General features: G+C 41.4%; 2 long non-coding RNA genes across 2 annotated transcripts in view; both read right to left on the reverse strand.

Moving 5' to 3' along the window:
- Positions 1 to 501: 501 nt before the first annotated feature.
- On the reverse strand, positions 502 to 2,669 carry LOC309863248. The gene is made up of 2 exons (XR_014310946.1): positions 2,440 to 2,669; positions 502 to 796 (listed from the first exon to the last, which is right to left on the reverse strand). It is a non-coding gene; the product is annotated as an uncharacterized lncRNA (long non-coding RNA).
- Positions 2,670 to 16,147: 13,478 nt separating this feature from the next.
- Positions 16,148 to 19,592, reverse strand: part of LOC309863247 — a 31,148-nt gene continuing 27,703 nt past the window's right edge. Inside the window, exon 3 of the long non-coding RNA XR_014310945.1 lies at positions 16,148 to 16,373. This is a non-coding gene — a long non-coding RNA (uncharacterized lncRNA). The remainder of the gene's footprint in view (positions 16,374 to 19,592) is intronic.

Consider the following 19,592-nt stretch of genomic DNA (forward strand, 5'->3'; position numbering starts at 1 on the left):
AAAATAATTTGTTTTATTACTATCAAAAGTTTAAATAAACAAGGAATGGAGTATGCAGTCATCAAAGATTTTAATCTCAATTTTATAAAATGTACCAAAGCTAGAATATTTTTTTTCCAAAGCTAAAATATTTTTAAATTGATGAAATCATAGATACATTATTTATTCTGGGTGACTCGCAGTTTCTTAATATAAGCTGGGAATTGTTGTTATAGCAGCTAACACTAGAGTTTTTCTTTAGTTAAAAACTTCCTTTATTGTTTTTGGGCCATTTAAGGTGGAAAGGAGAAGCCCTGAGGGTCTGGAGTAATTCGAGCCTGTGAAATAGAGATAGTTTTAAATTGTCCACAGAAGAAGTAAAAGGAATGTGGGGGTGGGGGTGGCCATGAGAGATGGGGCACAGTGCAGGAAATGAGAAGTTGGGCTAAAGAGGATGGAGGGGTGCCACCGGGTAAAAAGGTGTATAAGTTATCTGTTGCTGCGTAACAAATTATCCCAGAATTAGTGGCTTAACAAAACAGGTATTTATTTCCTCACAGATTCTGTGAGTCAGGAATCTGGGTGCTGCTTAGCTTGGTTCCTCTGGCGTAAGGTCTGTCATGAGGTTGTGGTCCAGTTGCCGGCTAACGGCGAGGTCTTCCTGGAAGACTCGGGGAGAGGATCTGATTCCAAACTCACTCACACAGTTGTTGCCAGGGTTCAGTTCCTCGAGGGCTGGAGTGCTGTGTTGTGTGCTTCTCCCTAGGTGCTTACAACATGGGAGCCAGCTTTCTTCAGAGAGAGCAAGTGAGAGAGTCTACCCAAGACAGAAGCAACAGCCATTTTGTAACCTAACCTAATACATGACATCCCATCACCTTTGCCACATTCTTTATGAATCTAGTATAGGACATCCCCATTAACCTTTGTCACTTTTTTTTTTTTTTTTTAACCAGAAACAAGTCACTAAACCAGCCCATATTGAAGGGTAGGACCTTACCCGAGAGCATGAATACCAGCAGGCAGGGATCACTAAGACCATTTAGAAGCTTTTTGTCACACATAGCCAATGAGAGATCTTCAGGGGCAGAGTGGCTGGGATGATAACTATTGAACTTTTGTTGTTTCTAAATCTGCTTCAGCTTCTTAAACATCAACACTGACTCTTGCACTGTCCATCAAGTGCTGGGAGATTGATACACCCCTGGGGGGGAGGGGGCCCGGTGTGTGGGGTTGGTGGATAGAGAGTTGGAAATTTTCAGACTTTGATATTTGGTTGTCTCATTCTTTCTTTACTGTATTTTCTGAAGCCCTTTTGGAACATTCTCCATTAGTGACCATGACTCTATCAGTTAGAGTTTAACTTTTCTATCAGAAAAGTTAAAAAATATTATTCATGTTTTTCTAAAACAAACGTATTCTTGCATATTTTTTAAAATTTTTAAAGATTTTATTCATTTATTTGACACACAGAGAGAGAAATCACAAGTAGGCAGAGAGGCAGGCAGGCAGAGAGAGAGGGGGAAGCAGGCTGCCTGCTAGCAGAGAACCCAATGTAGGACTCGATCCCAGGACCCTGAGCTGAAGGCAGAGGCTTAACCCACTGAGCCACCCAGGCGCCCTATACTTGTGTATTTTTAAGGGTATTTTTTAAGAAGTTACAAAAAGTAGGTTGTTATTGACAAACTAATTCACTCCTGGATATATTTACTTCAAAAAAAATTATTTATTCCTAACAGGAAAGGGAAAACCCTATACATTCATCCATTGTCTGAACCCATTTATGCATCTACTTAAGCAGTACTTTTCTTCCTTAACTGTGTGTTTAAGGAATTCCCTCTGCTGCTTTACATTTTCTCTGATTTTGTTAAGGGCAAAATTTACACTAGATTTTAAATTGAAAAACATTCCTCTCATTCCTGCCTTGTTCCATTACTTGATTGATTACATTTTTTTTTATCTGCTAATGCTTATCATCCATTCTTAGGAAACACAGTCTCCAGCAGCGATCTGTCTTGATCTCTTTATCTGCTGTGTCACAAAGTCACATTACAACAGATTCTTGGTAATCTAAAAAATACCACGATGCTTCTAGATAACTGACAAACCCAATGAGTAGAATTTCCTGCACCCACCTAACCAGGGCTGCAGAAAGAAAAAAAGAAAAAAAAAAAAAAAGCTAGGCTGGAACCAGATGTTTACAGCAGGCTGCTCAAAACACAGTATGACCAGCCTGGCTCCCTGGTGTTCTGTGATTTTTGTCCTCAGTTTTGTGAGTTTCTATAGTGATCTGAAATAAATTAAAATGTACAAGAAGAGGGGTTTTCGAACATGAGAACCATGATACGCCAGCACATAATGGAATAGCTCTTAATACAGAGAAGCACAAAGCCTAAAAGTGAAAAGGTCCCAACGACCGACATTTAGAGACGATGACACTTACGACGTAGGTGTGCTTACCTCCACTCAGAGATGTCTGTTCCTTCTCCAGGTGATTTCTGTCATCTATAAAGCTACTGATTTGCCCTTCTCTAAGCCCTCTGAGCCAGTCAAGGACCCATGGGATATTCCTCTACCTCCTCCAGCGCATGGTATTTGAGAACAGACCTGGCCTCTGTTTTGACCGTTTTGTGTAACCACTGAGGAGGCGGGAGGAAAGCTTTCCCGAGCTTCTGACCATCTCCCATCTAAGCCAGTTCATTCGCCTCGTGCGCAGGGTGCGCTGGAATGTTTGGCAAGTGGAAGCGCAGTGAAATGCGTCATTGTGCGGCTCTCCCCAGCGCATGTTTTCCCACGTAGAACATTCAAAATGTTCAGTTCCCTGGAAAATGTTCTAAAGAAGTTTCACTGTATTAGGCTTTGTCTTCTCATCTTTCACAAAGCAGTCAGCTCTCTGTGGAGAACAGGCTTTCCTTTCCTTAGGCATTTCTGTTGGCACCGAGCCACATAGACGTGAGCTACAGCCACTGGGCTACGGGCCGGGGGGGCGGGGGGAGGAAAGCAGGGGGAGAGGACGCCTACAGTTCCCCCCACATTCAATACACAGAAAGTTGCTGATGGGAAAATGCCTCTCCATTTGCTCATGAAAACGTCGTCAAAGAAATGTGCTTACAATGATAACTAATAATTATTTTAAAGAAGCAAGATCATTTCCCAAATGATAAAGAATTCAAAAAACGTACTTAACATCAGAATATAAAACAGGAAGTTTTCGGCTGAAATATGTGTTTGGAAGTCTTTAAAATACTGATGTCAAATGTTTAAGGTTATGTCACATATGTTCATTAGGCTTAAAAAGAATCCCAATGACTGATTTTTACAGAAACAAGTTTTCTGATTATGGTAAATTTATAAAACTGATAGGGATTTCTGAAAAGCTGCTGTCAAGAAAGATAAAGTAACATCAATTTGTCACATTTCAATGGATTGTACATTCAACACAGATTAGCTTATTTTTGTAGATTTAGAAAAACAAGAAGACACAGCTGGACCAATTAAAACATTTTTTTCTTTTGCTACACACAGAAGGCTAAAAAATGTTTTTATCACTTTCCTGAAAGCACCACAATAAATAACTCAAAATTGTTGAGAAGTTGCAAGAAAGAAACTTGAAATATGGAGATGATATCAACATTCCCAGAGATCGATTAAAGAATGGAATGCAAACCAAGTGATTTTAAATACATTCACTTGTTTGATCCCAACTTGGGATTTTCAGTCAACTTTTCTTGAAAGTATTTGTTCTTCAGAATGTTTTGAATTTTTATGATTCTTTGGGAATATTGGTCACCTGTTCTCAATTTTTTATATTAGGTCAGGTTCTACTCAAAAATGAGTTAAAAGCCACATGAATTCTGTGTTTGTCTGGGAAATAGGATTTGACTTCCACAGATGTCATAGAGATCCCAGATATACACTGCATTACATCACTGATATTTTCCCTGTCACAGAAGAGACAAAAGTACATCTGATACTGGGGAGGTCTGGGTGGGAAATCGGCATTGAGGTAAAGGCTATATTTGACTCATAGAATTAAAGCTTCTAGATACAAGGCAATCTTTTGGTAACACATCAAGTAACTTAGACATTATTTTAAAAATTGTGCCTTGCTAAAAAGATGCCCTGCAGTGTGAAACACATTGCTCTGGTCCTGTCCTGCTTCTTTTGACCCAGCGGGGGAAGCAGTGGAAATAAAGCTAACAGTGGCATTAATCAAAAGTCTTAATTTTGACAGCATCTGGATTTCATTCTTACTGGGTGGCACTACCACTGATCTGTTTTATTTTTTGACTGTGCTTACCGATAACCCCATCAGGATTGAGAAATAGGAAGACAGGTTGGCCACTTAACTTTAGTGTTGGTCTGCTGAACTGAATGGGAGAGAGAAGTGACTGCATTTTTAATGAACACGTATGAAGTTCATGGTGGTGTGAGTATAATAAAAAGAGGGAATGCAGAAGAAAGGAGTGTGATTTAGGATTTAGGAGAGTTTACAGATTCAGATAGCCTTAAGAGTAGATAAATATAAACACTTTTATTTTTAAAATCGTAAAGAGGCTTCCAAGGAAATGCTATTCCAAGAAAATGCTACTCTTTGCATTTTCTTACAGAAATAAGAAAACAAAATGGCTGTAGAGCAGGGTAACAATTTAAGTAAATGTGGTTTGAATTATGTTCAGACAAATGCGAAGTGATATGTTTTCTGGGAGAGGTGTCTAGTACGTAGATTTTTGTGTTCCTTGAAACTGTTTAAGATTTGATCTGGGCTTTTGGAAGGAGCTTCAACCTTTTTGCAAATCTAATACCACTAGACTCTAAGCTGCTCAGAAGAAAAGATTACCACCACCATTTCCTGTGCCTCCCTCCACAGAGCCGGCTACTTTGTACACAATAGGAGCTAAGAAATATTATTGTCTCAATTGCTGAAGGGTCACATTCAAAAGCACTTTCATTAGCAAAGACAGAGTAACCCCATCTACAGGACAGTTATTTCTAACATCTCTTGTTGCTAATTAAGGAAATCATATCTGCCATGAGATGTCACATCTATTTAGAATGGCGGAAACAGAATCTCTTCCTTTTATTGTCATTCTTCTTCCACCATTTATTTGATTCCATAATCACAAAAGCATCTGCCCCGGATTCATTACTCAGGTTTTTCTCCCAGCACTGTAAAACCCTTTGCAATGTCAGAAGAGATGTGTTAAGCTCTAGTACCCAGCTGTGTGCTGAAATACAGTCAGCTACTGGCATGTTTATCACAGTTTCTTTGTGGTCCATTACTCTCTGTTGCATTACTATGTAATATTTTCTCAGAGTGCCGTCAGCTCCATTCTTTCATTTCTTCTCCTTCTCAGGCAGCCTGGGTGCATGGCTTGTCCTCCTCCTTCCTTGTTCTTCCTTCCCTGCCCCCACGCCTTCTAGCGGTCCACTCTCTAGCTCACTCCAGTTCAGGCTGCTGAAAAACCAAACACAATGTTTCCCCTGACACCACCTGATTCTCCAAGAACTCCCTGGCCTCCCCTCCCCCACCCCACTCCTCCCCAACAAAGAAGTGAAAACGACTCAGATGGAGGGAAATAGAAAAGATGAGGAATCCTGGAGCAGATATTCAGGCCAGGTGAAAGTCTGTTGGAGAAAAGGGAGCAGAAGCTAGTGACATCACCTTTCCACTCTCTCTGGGAATAAGTCTGGGAAGGAGCCAAGTACACAGATTTAAGGCGGAGGTCTCACACTGGTGGCTGGTGTGCTGGGTTTGCACAAGGTGTCAATTCATTTCTTTCTCAAATGCACCAATATTAAAATATCAGACTTTGTCTACAAGAGTACATGTCCAGATTCTCTTGAAAAATTGGAAGACCTGGACCCACATTTCTACATGACAATAATCAGCTGGAGCTGAGCAAGGCTTCCCGTGCCCTGCGATTTAAGGAGACCCTACAAGAACAAAAACAAAGCCACACAACTGTTGCACACTGTACAAGACTTATCACCTTGGGTGCCACAAACTACGACTACTGAGTCCTGCAGGTACAGCAGACTGAAAACGGGGAAAGGCTTTGGGCTTCGAACTCAGCTCCTCCCACTTACTAACCGCGAACCCTCTTGAAGTGAACCTCTCTTTCTCTCCTGCAGACCTGCAGACGTAGTAGTGATGCTACTATTTATCTTCACCTGGTGTCATGAGGATCAAAGTAAACAACAACAAAGGATCTGAGTGTTAGTGTTGAGCACAACATTGCTGGGCAGCTAGTTTTCGGTGTTTAACTTTTTGGGTTGTGGTATTTATCTATGTGATAGCGTTTAAAATACAAATAGACATGGATCGGCAATATATGGAGTTACAAATGCATACTAACACCCGAGAGGACACAGGAATGGCTGTGGGCCAGCGAAGGGCCTTAGGCACAGGACCCAGCCCCTCTATTCCTGGGTTCCCTGAGCCCTCAGCTGCAGGTGACAGGTCCTATCCAGGGATCTCGCGGGGCTTGAGAGCTATGGTCTGTTTCTGAATTTAAAGCCATTTCTGGAAGATATGAACCACCCTATTCCCTTCCTCAGGATTTTGTTCTCTGCAGACTGAAGCTGTGAATGGCGCAGGAGAGGACAGCAGAGATTTTCTTTCCTTTCTCCCTCCTTCCCTCCCTCCCTTCTTTCCTTCCCTTTTTTTTTTTCTCTTCCTCATTAGAAACAAATTCACACTGTAACAGTTTTTACTCCAATTTATCATCATTCCAACTCAACTCTTTCTTTAAAATTCGTAAAATAGTTATCTTCCTTCCCATTCCTCTCCCTTTCCGCGTTTGCAGGAAATGCAGCCCTAACTGCCAACAACTGGGAGGAGCCAGGGATCATGTTCCTATGTTCTACAAACCCATTCTGGCTGCCACTGTCCCTTCTCGCTCCCGCACCTCAGTTGTCTCCTACGCTAACACCTCTCTTCAATCCACTTTCCTCCCCAAACACAGACACTTGCTTCCCTCCTATTCTTTAAAGCACCGCTAACAGAAAGCTGTTTGTTTAACAGTCTTTACTGAAGGGTAGGCAGTCATAAAGTGACAATATACGTTGAATGGAAAACAACTTGAGACTTAAGTTATAAAAATATTGTTTGTGCAGGACAGTGGCCATTCCCTTCTGAGCACCCCTTCTGTCTGCCTCTGTCCTCCGGCTAAGCTGCTGGGTCCCGGAAATCCTCCTATCCCCTCATTGTAGGAGCTGACATCTTTCAGGGTCTTACTGCCTAGCACTCCCCCCCACCCCCACCCTCAGCCCCTGCCCTCACCACTCATACAGAAAGTGCTTCAAACCATAATAATCTATACAGCAAGTGCTCTGCTCCCACTGGAGACAGCATTTTTAATTCTTTTTTAAAGACTTTAGTTATTTATTTGACAGAGAAAGCACAAGTAGGCAGAGAGGCAGGCAGAGAGAAAGGGGGGGAAGCAGGGCCCCACTGAGCAGAGAGCCTGATGTGGGGGCTTGATCCCAGGACCCTGAGATCATGACCTGAGCTGCAGGCAGAGGCTTAACACACTGAGCCACCCCAGCACCCCAGCATTTTTAATTATTAAAGAAACTATTGAACACCCCAGGCTGAGGCCTCTCTATTTATCTCCCTTTCACTTATTCCCTTAGTCCAAGGCTTCCCCAAGAAAATCTGCATGCCTAAAAAGGCTTATCAAAGCATCTCCCCCCACCCCTGCTCCCGCCCCTGCCCCTGCCCCTGCATAAGTTTGAGTTTGCCTAAAGGCCACATTTAACGTCAGCAGAAATGTTGAGGTCTGGGGTCAAAGCATTTGGATGCTGTTCTATTTCAGGAGAGACCCCAAGGCTTCCTTAGACCTCTTTACGGAAGGGCACATTATCAAGAAATACCTGAAGCATTCAGTGAGAGGAAAAGCAAGTACTGACCCGCTATGGCACAGAGGTCTGTGGCCTGGCCTGCAGGGTGGATGGGTGCTAAGGGCTGCTCCCTGGAACGCTGCTGACACTGTCTGACTCTTCCCTGTGCTGCTGCTTTGGAGGATTTCCAAATGCCATAGGAAATGGAACCATATAAGAGAAACACAGTAGCCAGAAGCATCCACATGTGCAGCTTCTGGTGTCACAAAGAATTAAATAAAAAAAAAAAGTCGCAAAGGGCAAGATTTATATAGTGAGCATGGGTTTCAATTATGTGCTGATTAGGTTCTAAATTTCAGGACAGAGAGCGGAGAAGAAGGAGGGTGTCCTTCTCTCCTGAGGACCATGTGTTTTTCAAGCAAAGGATAAAGAAAGCTTTTCCTGCAAAGGGTGGCTTCCTGCTCCCATGGTAAATTTATGCCACTGACATTGAACAATACGTTATTCACACCTGTGTCAGACAGGGGAGGAGCCCTGTGTCTCAGCTTAGACCTCGCCATGCTCACCAGCGTTCCAGCGCCTCCCCCTCTTCCTCGTGCTTCATTTCCTTTCTCACTCCCAGAGGTATGTTGTATTTCATTTTAAAGTGCTTAGGGACTACAGCAATATGCACTATATAAATAATAAATGGAATGCAATAGAATTGAAATAGTCTTGGACCCCTGACTTTGGCTTATAGCCCAAAACAGACAGATTTAGACATGCAAAAGCTGCTTCTCTGACAGGCTAGGGAATTTTCCCCCTCCTTTTCTTAAAACTGTCATTTCATTTACTTATTGGGATTTTTGTGTGTCTGTTTGGAGGTTAGGGGAAGTTCACAGCCTTCCATCTTGTTGTTTATGGTGGATGTATTCAGTGTGGAATGTCACTGCCTGTGAAAGAGAAAGACTAAGAGCAGAGAAGGGAGAACAAGAGGAAAAAGCACGGCATCCAAGAGGGTAGAATTAAATAAACCAACAATAAACACAGGCTTATTCTGTATCTGGCATTGTGCTCGGGTGATGGAGGGATACCAAGAGCACTGAGACACGGGCTCCGTTTGGAAAAGACCCATGATGTCCCATGTGCAGCCATCACATACACCTACGGTGATAAATGCTAGAAGGAAGATGGTGGCACAGGAAAAGAAGTTCATTTCAGTTGGGGAGATCAATCTGCAAAAGCTGCTTATTTGGGTGGTGGGTAGGATTTGAGAGATTTGAGAAACAAGCCTTCAGTGGAAAAAATAGAATAAGCAGAGGTGTAGAAACAAAAGAGCGACAGGTGGGCGTGAGGGTCCATGGTGGGTGGGGTAAGGAAGGTTGAGCCCAGATCCAAGAGGAAAGAAAGAAAAGAATTCACGTTAAGGAGGCCCTTCATTCTGGGCCCTTTCAAAGGAATTCTCATCTAATCTTCTAAACAGACTTGTAAAATAGATACTATTATTTTCACCATGCAGATATGCAATTAGAAGTTTAAGTATTAGCCCAGGGATAGAACCCAAACCTGGGGGCTTGGAGCCTGCAGCCGGTGTTCCTCCCACACCTATCAACAGGTTCTATTGTCTTAGAGCCGCAATTTGGGATTTGGACTTTGTCTATAGACCAGTTGGAGCTGTTGCAAGTTTTTTCAGGAAGGGAGAAATACAATCAAGTCAGAAAACAGAATGATCTTTAATACGTTCAGGTCTTACATTTAACAGAGAGCCTCTAGGGCAGGAGGTGAGGTAGGAGCGATTAGTAGGTAAGGAGGAGCAGCTTTCATTTCATGCCTGCCCTTTTATGATATTTGATAACTGATAATCTCATAGAAGGTTTTATAAATCATTGTTTAATAATTTGAAGTTACTTTAAGGTTTTTTTTATAACCCGATGTGTGTAGCAGCTGAAGTGACTTTTTTCTTTTTGTTTGTTTCCCCAAAGATTAGTTAGATCAAAGACACCTGTTCCAAATTTAGTGCAAATTAAAATCACTAAAACATTCAGGGGTAGGCTACTCTGCATGGCTAATGGTAGAGAAATTAGAAGGATCATTTGAGAAGAGTAATTTGAAATTCAAGATCCAGTCCTGAAAATGTTAATTTTTGGAAATTTACATTAAGGCAATACTTCAGTTGAAGAAAACTGTGTAACCAGACAAATTTATTGTCTCATTATATTTATTGTCTCATGATGAGTGTATTCACTTAATGAGATATTATGAATTTATTAAAATGAAAGATATCAGCACCATGTCAGAATATGGTAATATTTATGCTCTAATATTACATTTAAAAACCCGAGTATATGATTATGATTTCTTTTTTAATTTTTAGTGGGGAGGCAGGTGGAGGGAGAAAGAGCAAGAGAATTTTAAGTGTGGAGTCTGACCTGGGGCTCTATCTCACAACCCTCAGATTGTGACCAGAGCCCAAATCAAGAGTCAGACACTTAACCACTGAGCCACCCAGGCGCTTTATAGTTTTTAAAAAATCAGTGTATGTATTAGTAACTACAGAAGAGTAATATGGAAAATGGTCATTGTATTGGCTTGATCGCCCCCCCCCCTGAAACTTGTTTTGTTGTTTTCAATAGTTTCTGGTGGTATTATTTTCTAAATGTCGTGGTTGTAGGGAATGGCAGCTAGGATGGAAGGGGACAGAAAACTCTCTCACTAATAATAGTGATAACAGCATGAAAAAAACCCGAAATCTTGCCATTTGCAATGACGTGGATATAACTAGAGGGTATTATGCTGAGCAAAATAAGTCCATCAGAGAAAGACAATTATATGATTTCACTTATATGTAGAATTTAAGAGACAAAACAGAAAATCGTAAAGGAAGGAAGGGAAAAATAAAACAAGATGAAATCAGAGAGGGAGACAACTGATTAGAGACCCTTAAACATAGGAAACAAACTGAGGGTTGCTGGAGGGGAGGGGGCTGGAGGGACAGGGTAGCTGGTGATGGGCATGAAGGAAGGCACGCGATGTAACAAGCACTGGGTATTATATACAATTCATGAATCACTGAACTCTACCTCTGAAACTAATACGCTGTATGTTAATAAATTGAATTTAGACTTAAAAAATTAAAAAAGAATAGTAATATCAAATCACAGCTGACATCTTTTATGCTAAGTACTAACAAAAGAAACACAGTTTTTGTTTTATTTAAACCAAAAGTATTTCATATTGAATGAAGGGAACATACAGAACTTCTTAAAAATGCATGTCTTGGGGCGCCTGGGTGGCTCAGTGGGTTAAGCCTCTGCTTTCAGCTCAGGTCATGATCCCAGGATTCTGGGATCAAGCCCCACAGTGGGCTCTCTGCTCAGCAAGGAACCTGCTTCCCCACCCCCTCTCTGCCTGCTGCTCTGCCTACTTGTGATCTCTGTCAGATAAATAAATAAAATCTTTAAAATAAATAAAATAAAATAAAATAAAATAAAATGCATGTCTTGCTGCACCTGGGTGGCTCAGTTGGCTAAGCGTCTGACATGTGACTGCAGCTCAGGTTATGATCCTGGGGTTACGAGATCAAGTCCAGAGTGGGGCTCCACGCTTAGCGGGCAGTCTTCTTGGGATTCTCTCCCTCTGTCCCTCCTCCCACTCAAGTGCTCTCTCTCTCTCTCCAAAATAAATATTTTTTAAAAATGTATATTTTGTATTTATAATTGGGAAAATATTCGCTTTGTGTTTTCTCAGCTGTGTCTTCATCTGTCTGAATATGTTTGAAGGCAGCTCTGCCTAATGGAAGAGAAATGGATAAGTGCTTTAAAATCTCTTTCAAGTGTATGATTCTGTGACTATCATTCCAGAAATTTATAGCTGTTACAGGATAAAGAAAATAAATAGCGGTAAAGGAAATAATTGAAGCATGGCTAAGAGTGACTTATTTCTAGATAAAAGCATAATTATAAGATAGAGGACAATATACCTTTTTAAATTTTAACTGGCACATTTATGGAAATATATAATATAGATATAATTGAAATAATAATAGTATTATTAGAATAGTATTTTATAAAGCACATACCCATTATCTTTACTGTTTTGCATAAAGTAGAATACTGATCCACAAATGGCTAATAATACCTTTAATTTGCTTTCCCACTTTAAGTTTAGGATAATCACTGTAACAAAAATAGTTTAAAAAAGTCTAAGTGCAAATGTCACACTGTACAGAATAATATGTCTTGCATGTAGACCTAATCTATGAGAGTTTATGTCTTAAAATGGATAGCATGAAGGTAGGCATATATCATAGGACAGATCAGTAAAATGAAGAACGAAGAGAGAAGAGGTAATAACATGAGTTGAAGGGTGCTGCTGGGAGACACATATTAGCTGCAATGTAATAGAGTAACTCTTTCATATGCATTGGAATTCTGTAAGAGGCAGGGATTAATATCTGTTCCTTGTCACAGACCCCAGAGAGCAAGTTTTCCTGAGGTCCCATATTCTAAAATCTGAGTGCCAATCTAGTGGTGATAAAATACGGGATCAATTATTTTGAATATACCATAAAAGCTGGTGAATTGATTTTAAAGTGCAGATGAGTTTTGTGAATGCATGCATGGGGCAATGGGGGGGAATACTTTGTGAGCAGGGAGGGGAGACCGTCACAGGGTTGACTGATGAGACATAGCTGCCTGGCTTTCAAAAGGTTGAATGGTTCTGTCCTTCCCCATGAGGGTGTACAGAATCTGGGTACTTGGCTGTGAAGCTGACCCCAGAGATTATTTGCACGGAGAGAAAGCACACGGGCTGAGCGCAGACTACTCTCCAGTCACATTAAGGCCCAGTTTAGATCTAAGGTGATGCAGCAGGGCCCTACCAGGTACAGAGCTCAGCACAGTAAATCCTGCCATGGGTGGGGTGTTCAAGACTCCTGCCAGGCCTGACTGTTGTGCAAAGGACACCACTTGGGTGGGCCAAGTTACGTTTCTGTAGGAATCTAATATGCTTTGAAGTTGCATAACAGGGACCAAGACGAGATTTCCAATTCTACCAGCCAGCCCAGATAAGAGGGTGGACTCTGGAGTCAAAAATTTAGTGAGGCATCCATTTACGATGATGGGACAAAGAAACATGAGTTCAGAAGCCTAGTGGAGAGAGCAGGGGTGCTGTTTCCTAGTAGCCCAATAAGGAGACTCATACTAAGTGCCTAGTGAGGACCTTGGTACTTGCTGCCCCAATCAGAAACTAAGGAGCTGAGCCTAGAACTGTGTCAGTGGACTGGCTCTTATGGCAGATGTAATCCACTGTCCCTGGGGCCGGAACTGGAAGTCCAGTGTTTAAAACTGGAGGCCAAATAAGAAAAAATATGATTCTCCTAGACCTTAGAAGAAAGTTCTTAGCAATGGTGGCTTGAATAAGGGATAGCAGGACAGAGATAGTGTAGACAAGAAAGATAAGGCATTTTCTAAAGAGTTGTATCTGGAAGGGGCTGCAGACACTTAAAAATCTGAGGAATTTGGGGTAGCCAGAGAGAGGGGGACTGCAGCGGCATCCTGGATTTAATCCTGTGCAAAGCACATCTACTTGTAAAATTCCTTAACCTTATGTAAATTCTAGAATAATATTAAATAATGTAACCTGAGAATGCTGACCACCAGGGACAAATTGGGAGGAAAGGAACATGGCCCCCAAACAACAGAGAAAAACCCGAGGCTCTGAAGTTTGGCCCCTGCTGGGAGAATCCCACTGCTGCACAGACCCTAGCTGAGGGAGCTGGCCCCAGGCCCCCCTACCTCTAGGAACCCACAGGCCCGATGCCCAGAGGCCTTTCCCTGCTCCTGGAACACACACCCTTGCCTCACCCTGAGACCAGGGATGTTCCTTCATGGTGGGCAGGAGTCCTTCATCTATCCTTTCAAACAAATGATGGGCTTGTCAAAGGACTGAACATTAAAAGAGCTGGAAGAGCAGATACACTGTGGAAACGGAGGGCGTGCCTCCTGGAAAATCGCGAACGTCTTCTCGCTGCTGGCAGGCCCCTGGTGGTGTTGAGAGAGAGAGAGTCGACATCAGCAGTGGCAAATAGTGGTGGCCCAGAGGTTGGCAGTGACCAGAGAACCCAGCGACAGCCGGGAAAGCCCAGCCCACGCCTGCAGGAGCAGCAGCAAGTGAGGGCGTGCAGGCCCGGTGTGTGCGCGGACTGAGCTGGACCTCAGAGGAACGTTCCTCGCTGCCAGGAGGAGACAGGACTACCCAGGAACCTTGCCAGGGGAGAGAAGGAGGAGGTTCCGCGATGCCCCTTTGAGCAGCTATAAACCAGAGGTGATTTTTTGTGATCATTGAAGGAGTTATTCCCGGACTGTCCTGCCAGGGAGCTGCGGGCTAGAAAGCACGGCTTACAAGGTCTCTAAACTACGATCAGTGGCTTTAGTGGCAGTATTCAAGCAGTTTAATTTGTTTCCTATTCTTCCTTATTAATGGGCCACTATTTTCAAGCACCTATTACATACTAGTCACTATCATAGGATAGGCTATTAATATATTTAATGAAGATTTAACGATGCCCTTTTCTAGGTAAGGAAATTGACACTTGGAAAAACAGACGGAGACTCAAACCTAGTCTGGTGTGTTGGTCCCAGACCCAGGTTTTCCTCAAGGTTCCCCGACCCTTCCCTTTTCCCTTACTGAAGGGTGTGCTGTCCCAGCTCTTAATCACCTCACCCCACTATCTTGGCTAGTCCTGAGAGCCACTTGTGATTCACTGTCCGTGTTGCTGATCCATTTATCTTCAGTTCATTCAGGCTCTTGCATTTTTTTAAAGAAAGTAATCTCTAGGCCCAACTGTGGGGCCTGTGCTCACGACCCCAAGATCGAGAATCACATGCTCTGCTGACTGCACCAGCCTGGCCCCCCTGGCTGATGGCATTTTTCAATGCTCCATACCAAAAAGCATTGATAAGGAGATATGTAGGCATTACCCTTTGGTTTAAGTTCATCTATTTATGACTCAACCCCACAAAAATAATTGCAGAAAGAAATGTTGAAGCAGCTTTGCAAAGCGAAGTTTCTATGCTTTCATTTTAAGGATCAACAAAAGAGAAGATACTGAGCAAAAACAGAAAGCTTCTCACAACATGCACGGAAGGCTGGACTGACTCAGTAGGTTATTTAGCCTCATTGTGTTCTAAAAATAAATAAACTTGTCTTTAAGAGGGCGGTGTTTTCCTTGTCTTTTCCCACTAACGTTTATTCCTCAAGCCTTAGTTTTTATTTGTTTACTTAGGTACTTGCAGGGATAATGTCAAAAGATGGCCATAAGAGGATTCACTTTGATATTTGTAATTTATGACTATGTATTATTAATACGAGTTGATGAATAAATAATGAATAGCAAGATGAACGATGAATATTTTCAAGTCAACAAAATTGGCTTGAGCAATGATTAGAAGAGAGTGATGGAGGCGTGATGTGTCGTGGGTTATATTCTTCAGGTTTTTCTAAGGCAAAAGCATTATATGGAAACACAAAAGTGTATTAAAATTTTTTTAAACATTTCAGAGGACTATTTCTAAAATCTTTCTAAAAAATAATAAAAAGTAAAAGTGACCTCTTACTGGCTTCACTGCTCTTTGCTCTCAGAGCTCATTTTACTAAAAAAAAAAAAAAAAAAAGCCAGTCCTTCCTTATGTCTTTTATTTTAATTTGCAAAACGACAAGATAGCTAGAAAAGAATCACAGGATTCAGAACTAAGGAAAATCACCTTTCTGATGTCGGTGATCTTCTTGGATTCTTCATTGTTTCTTATTTGAAATAAATAAGAATGAGGGCTCCACCCTCACGATCCAATCACTTTCCAAAGGTCCTGTCCCCTCCCTAAATACTCTCACATTGGGAATTAGGTTTCATTGTATGAATTGGCTGGGGGGGGGGGGGAGAGGGAGTGGGGGGGGCACACAGATGTTCAGTCTATAGCAACTGATAGCTGATTTTAAGTGTTTGACAATGAATAGAGACCCCATCGCAGTACCTGTTTTGGGGGGGGGAGGGTAGAATCTATTCTCCATCTTTTCTTTCTTTCTTTCTTTCTTTTTTGGTTTTTAATTTTTTAGACACCTTAATTTTATTTTTTTCAGTGTTCCAAGATTCATTGTTTATGTACCACACCCAGTGCTCCATGCAATACGTGCCCTCCTTGATAGCCACCACCGGACTCACCCATCCCCCCACCTACTTCCATCTTCTAAATAAAAGTCCTGGATATATCTAGACAAGTTCTACACAACCTGACTTTCCTAGCATGAGGAAGAATGCCTTTTCAGTAGCTTTTCACAGTAAATAAAATTGAGATTTTTGATGTATTTATTCATTTAGTAAATTTTTTAAAAGCTGTTTTCCTTGGGGTGCCTGGGTGGCTTAGTCTGTTCAGCGATGGGCTCTTGGTTTCCATGCAGGTCATGATTTCGTGGTTGTGATGAGGTCGTGAGATCAAGCCCTGCTTTGGGCTCCACTCTCTTTTTCATATCCCCCTGCCCTCTCCACTGCTCACATGCTTTCTCTTTCACTGTCCCTAAAAGCAATAAAAAAGGAAATAAAAGTTGTTTTTTCTCTTTAGAACATAATCACCCTAATAATTGAGGGTATTTGTATTTTAGAGACTCAAAGTGTACAGACACAATATTGCTTTCCTTTTTCTCTAGGCATGGTTGGAAGGGAAATTATGTCATGTTAATTATGTGTTTATAAGTAATTTTAAATAGACAACCAAGGGGGATTTGTATCCCTATATTCATTGTACTTGAATAGGTTCTAACTGAAAACAAGTCTCAGATTTTAAGAAATGAAACTTGACTGATTAAAACACTGACTGTGAGGTATAGAAAACCCATTTGGAGAGCTGATTGGTGTTGTCCTCTGTGAGTTCCAGGAAACAGGGAAAAATCCTATCAGAAAACATTGGATTTGACAAGAAAGGTAATCTAAAGAATTTATTGGAGAAATGAGCCATGGGTTTCTTTAGTAGGAAAAAATGCTGCATCTGAAGAAATAAGATTCAAGGAAGGCCTTCACGGTGGTTGTGCTACCACTATATAGTGAGATTAACACTGAATTGCATTTTTCGTCTGACAGTTGTTCCCTTCCCCTCTCCCCTGTTTCTAGGCTGCATGACTCTACCTCCCAGCCCCCACAATCAAAACCAACCTCCTGCCTTCCTTTCCCAGACCTCAACTCCCCTTTGGCCTCACACCATGTTTTCTGGCTTCTTTTTTCCTTCCTAATGTTTACCTAATATATATATTCTGACAAATTACCTATATCAATCTAGACAACTTTCTAGAACAGTTGAGAAGGCAGGGAGAACAGATTATTAAATGGTTAAAAGTTACTAAGTAGTTTCTCAAGGGAAACGGTTGATAACTACTTGAAGTTTTATTGCCACATGTTTGGGATAACTCCTGCCCTCATAACCCTGAGACTTATGAAGATCATTTCAAACAAGCGACTATCAATCTTTTATAGATAGCATCTTTATGTGTTCTGCCCCTCTTCTCAGGGTAGGGTGGTTGCCATGGAAACAATGACAACGGCTAAATGCAGCTAAAAATATTTGCTGTGATCTATGCCACATGTTAAACACGGTTCTTCCTTTCCTTCGAAGCGGGAATGAGGTAATCTGAAGAGGGAGGAGCATTCTAAAGACTTTATAACACATTCATGTTAACTGCAAGGATCATGTCTTACAATTTTGCTATTATGTTGGACCTTATTATGCCCATTTCATGGGTAAGGAAATTGAGGTCATGAGAATTTAAACTACTCGGGACGCCTGGGTGGCTCAGTTGGTTAAGCAGCTGCCTTCGGCTCAGGTCATGATCCCAGCGTCCTGGGATCGAGTCCCACATCGGGCTCCTTGCTCAGCGGGGAGCCTGCTTCTCCCTCTGCCTCTGCCTGCCATTCTGTCTGCCTGTGCTCGCTCTCTCCCCCTCTCTCTCTGATAAATAAATAAAATCTTTAAAAAAAAAAAAAAAAAGAGAGAATTTAAACTACTTCCTAAGGGTCACACATGTAGGATTTAAACTGGGGCAAGTCTGAGGTCAGAGTCCTTTTTCTCATGTGACCCCCAGTCATTAGTAACTCCATATGTATCTTTACTTCCCTCATTACCTAGTTCTTTCTCAATGTTGCTAAATATCTGCTACATTTGTGACTCCACATACATAGTCCTAATCATAATCCTAAAATTGTTTTAGCAAACTTTAAAATTTCTCAGTCTTCCAAAATTCCAGTTCCATTTTACACAACTTTCAATTCCCAGAAATATGACATATTACATAACTAGAGAAATGTTTTGCTATAAAACACCTGTTACTGCTGAAAAGGAAGAACTAGTACACAGCTGATTTGTAAAGGGATACCTGCAGGAGACAAAAGTAATTAGTAGAGGAGCTGTGGGAGCTGCAGTCCTGTCGAGGGGTTGCCGGTGTGGTGGGAAAAAATGTGCTCTTCTAGATCGAGGAGTTTGGATTTAAATGTCCTTAGGATGTGAGTTCTCTGGACTCATGCAAGAGAATAGAAATCAGTAAATCTGCATGAATTCAGGAACCCGCCCCCCCCCCCAAAGCTGAGTCCTTAGTGAAAGCATGGACTATCAAACAAACAAACAAACAAACAAACAAAAAACAAAAACAACTCCTGAGTAGCACCTTGAGTCCGCAAAAAAACTTGTCAGCTTAGAATCAAGGTGGAAGGAAATGGTCTCTTCCCTGAGTCTCTAGACCTTATGGCTGCTCTTACTCCAGCTTAGGATTTGAATTTATACCAGGGTGTGGCAAACATTTTCTGTGAAAGAGCCAGATGGTAAACACTATCAGCTTTCTGGGACTTAGAGTCTCTAACGCAGTTAGACTCAACTCTGCCATTGTAGAAGGAAAGTTGCTGCAGACAATAGGTAGACAAATGAGCACCTTTGTGTTTTGATAAAACTTTATTTATAAAAATAGATGGTGGTTTGCTGAATGCTGATTAATACTATCTCTCTGGACCAAGTCTCTCTAAGTCAAAAAAGTGATAGAAAAATTGGTCCTGTCCAGTGAAAACCCTAAGGCTTCTGGAAGAAGCAAACATAAAAACTGTTGTGAAAGGGACACCTCGTTTGCTCAGGCTGTCAGGGATTCCCTGCTGAAGAGGAACACACATTCCCAAATACAAAGCATACGAGGAAACAGTTCGCCAAGTCTGAGAGTCAGTGAGTACCACACAACAATTTAGGGATTAGGTTACCTGAGAACTTCAGATAACAGAACTATTAAATAGGGACTATAAAGTAAATATAATGTGATTAATGGCATAAAAGAAAGGCTTTAAAGTAGGAGAAAATAATAAAGAGTCTATGAAAAACCAACATACAGATTTGAAAGAAATAATTGAATACAATTTCAATAAATGAAAACTTGAAGTAATTGAAATGAAATATTAATAGAAAGGTTAAAGAGCAGAAATGAGACTTGATAAACTACAAAGTAGGCCTGAGGAAATTACCCATATGTCATCACTTGGAGGGAGGAAGAGATGGAAAATATAAGAGAGAAGTAAATTGGAGTCGCACAGCCGGCTCACTCACTAGAGAATGTGTCTTGATCTCGGAGTTGTGAGTTCAAGCTCCATGGTGTGTGTAGAGTTCACTTAAAAAAATAAAATAATTAAACATATCTGTTCTCTTCTTAAAAAGAGAGAGAGAGAGAAAGAGAGCAAGAGGTCAATTGGGATGGAGAAGAAAATGAAAAGGTCT

Source organism: Mustela nivalis, assembly GCF_964662115.1.
Source record: "Mustela nivalis genome assembly, chromosome: 4".
Classification (NCBI taxonomy): Eukaryota; Metazoa; Chordata; class Mammalia; order Carnivora; family Mustelidae; genus Mustela; species Mustela nivalis.